Below are 3,606 nucleotides of genomic sequence, written 5' to 3' on the forward strand. Positions count from 1 at the left end.
ATAAAGGATTAATAATAATAATAATAATTTCCTGTTTTCCGGTGAAGTCCACAAAAGTCGATTGTCACAACTTTTATGCCTTTCTGTCAAATCTACTGCAGTCAAATTCCCTGTGTTCATTGGAAGGAATAACTGGACATGGCTAGGCACTGGCAATGGCATTTTAAGCATGTTTAGAGGCTAAATACACTTTTAAAACTTGCCCTGTTTAAGCCTTTTGGGTGCAAAATCTAGCAGGAGGATAACTCTGTGTAGGCAGCACCAATTGTGTTCATTTGTCTTGCTACTGACAGCACTACAGATTTTTAAAAAAATACAGAGCTACATGTTGAAATTGACCGGAATTCTCCTTAAATTCTCTCTTGATTGAAATAAGTGCTGAAAGATGTTTCCTCAAAACTTTTTTTTAATAGACATTCACTTTGCCTTTACAGTACTCACAAATCAAACAAGTTTGCTTTTTTTGTTTACTAATTTAAAGCAGGAAGATTCATTGCCTGACAGCAGTGTATGCATCATATTTGCCTAAACTTCTTTACTTTTTTTTCTGCAGCTGCCGCACAATTACCCCTCTGCAGCGTAAATAAAGAGACCAACAATTAACATTGTCCTTGACAATCTCATTTCCACCATGTTCTGGGCTCAATGCTACATTTAGAGCTTCTCCAAATCCTCAGGGTTGTTAATGTCCTCTGAAGCTGACCTAAGGTTAAAATTAATTAACCAGAGAATTTAAGACTTTACTCGTGCTCTTTGTCTAGCTCTATTTGCCAACTCTTTGCCCAACCTTTAAATCTCTTCTATTTAGCAGCATCAACTCACTATCCTTCCTTTAGCCCTTTAATTTGCACCTTGTACTCTGTTAGTGGAATATGTTATTTGGAGAGGTCTAAAGCCTGCAATTCAATATTCCTGACATTTTTGAAATACCATCTGTAAAATCTGAATGACAAAGAATATACAGTAACCATTCAACATTAATAATTATACTGACAATGTCAACATGTCCTAAATTTGGTCTGAAACTAACTAATGGAAAATGGAAAGAAGAATGTTAATGGGGCACCTAAAACATTAAATCTTAATACAACTCATTATCAATAATGTCAGGACTTTTAAAACTGACCTAGCATTTACCAACTAATGCAATGACATTTTGAAGAGGATAGAGCAATAAATGGATCTAATTTCTTTTATAAATGACTGGAGTTAGAGGTTTTGACATTTCTCTCGGTGGATAGTGTGCACCGGTTTGTGTGCATCCTAAGAGAATTGGACCGAGCTTTTCCTAATCTCTCCATGTAATGAGTTTTCTCTTTTTGGTATTCAGATTAATTCTGGGATTGGTCTCAGTCCAATGTAATAGCATTTGGTTGTCTCTAATCTTCTAACCCCATAATTCTTAATCAAAACCAAAGGCAGTATATTTTTTTTTTATCATTATGTAATCCTTCATGGATTACAACTCTGGCCTCGGCATTATGCATGTCTGAGCAGGACTCTCCTTCTTACTAACCTGAGCTAACCTCACCTGAACAATGTTCTGTTGTTGGACAATGTTTCTGTCTTCACCTGTGTTCATGTCCCTGTTAGTTTCACCCACAGAAACTATTATTTGTATCAGTGAAAAGCCCTCAACCTTGGTGGCAGTGGGAGAAGTAAAATAGAAATGGGGAAAGATAAAGAGCTAGCATCTGTTGGCTTGGGTTTTAAGTAAGAAGGTCAGGGATTATGATCCATACTTCTATACCTCTTGCACAGATGAAGAGAAAGAGATTGAGAGAAAAATCCAGAGATGTCAAGATGGAGAGATAGAGCAAAGAGCCTGTTGACATTTTAATGTCCAAAATGGGAGCTATATTGCCTTTATTGCATTCACTTAAAGGAAAGGTCAGCAAAGCACAGAAACTCTCAATTGGACTAAATGTATACAGGATACATTTGTTGTATAACACAGCTGCAATATAGAAATACATTTTACATCAGAACTCATGTACATGTATTCTAGAATTATTCTCTATCTACTGCATATTAAATCTCACATAAAGCCGTCACACCTGTCAAGTCTGGTTCACATATCCCTTCACGAGGCTGTCATCTGTACATACAGAAGACTCAAATCTAAACCATAACTCCAACGTAAAAGAGTGGCAGCTTTTTAAGTGTGTCCCATTCATCACAATGAGATGAACAGTCTCTGAGGCTGATAAGGCAGGTCTGTGTCAACAGCCTGTCAATGAAGACAAACGAGAAGGAGGAAGGCTCCTGGAGGTGCAGAGCATAATTTATCTGTGTGTCTTTCTTTCTCTCCTACCATCTCATATCTTGGCTGTAAAATAATTCCGGGGCAATGCTCTCATCTGCTGGTGTGCAGGTGAACTGGCCTCATGGTTATAAAACAATCTGAATATTGCAGTAAGTCAAAACAACAGTAATTCTTTTGGAGAACCTAAGGGCTTTTTGCTTTCAGAACCATCCTCAATGGCTTATAAGGTCAGTTTAACATTTTTATTATAAGGTTTGGGTCTATTATGGATTATTGTTGTCATGCACATTCAGCCTATAAACAGACCAGATGGAGGGCAGACTGTGATGCCCTACTCAAGTTTCAAGTTGAGAGTAAATATAAATTGTTTCTTTTCAGCAACTTTGGACACTTAAACTGAAATGCACATCATCATTGTCGTGTGAAAACAAATCTCCAGATCATCAGCGTCAGTCAGATAGCCCTTTTTCAGCTTTGTGATAATACAGGAAAAACAGGCATGTACATGTTTTATAATGTAAAAGGGATGTAGCAATTTAGGATTGCACCTCTATAAAGTTGTGGGACTTGCAAGTGACCAATTTAAAAAAAGAATGGTCGAAAATGAACCAGGGATGGACTGGGACCAAAAATCGGCCTTGGCATTTTGGCCCAGACCGGCCCATCACATAAGATCACAAATACCAACAGTCCTTGCGCTCCCCTGAATATGTTTAGCCTACCAACTCCTACTCCTTAAAACTACTAAGGCCATGAGACAGCAAGAATTAGGGAGAGTTGACACATTAAAAACTTCAAAAAAGCGCAATTTATTAATACAATAAAACGTTATTCTCTTCATGAGTCATAAAGCAAGCTATATATATATATATATATATATATGTATATATATATGTATATATATACAGTATATGTATATGTATATATATATATATATATATATATATATGTGTATGTCACTGTGTGTTTATCTTTCACGCCACGCCGTTACGGACTATTCCATTTCATTGTGAGAGTTTATTTGTTTATTTCAAAGGATCCCCATTAGCTGACGCCGAGACGACAGCTAGTCTTCCTGGGGTCCAAACAATACATCCAAAAGACAATAAATACAATCAAAATTACTCACAAATATATCATATTTAAATTCACAAACAAAACTGACAATGCAAAAAGTACTAACAAACTAAATATAATAAAGAATAATATAGCACCTGATACAACCTCACTCAACCAATCCAGACAATATTATGATACCAAAAACAAATGTAGTCTAAGTCTTTTTTTAAAACCAGTTTTTTCCTTGTTGTCCCGAATCCCAACTGGAAGATTGTTCCAAT

Source organism: Etheostoma spectabile, chromosome 13, assembly GCF_008692095.1.
Source record: "Etheostoma spectabile isolate EspeVRDwgs_2016 chromosome 13, UIUC_Espe_1.0, whole genome shotgun sequence".
NCBI classification, from domain to species: Eukaryota; Metazoa; Chordata; class Actinopteri; order Perciformes; family Percidae; genus Etheostoma; species Etheostoma spectabile.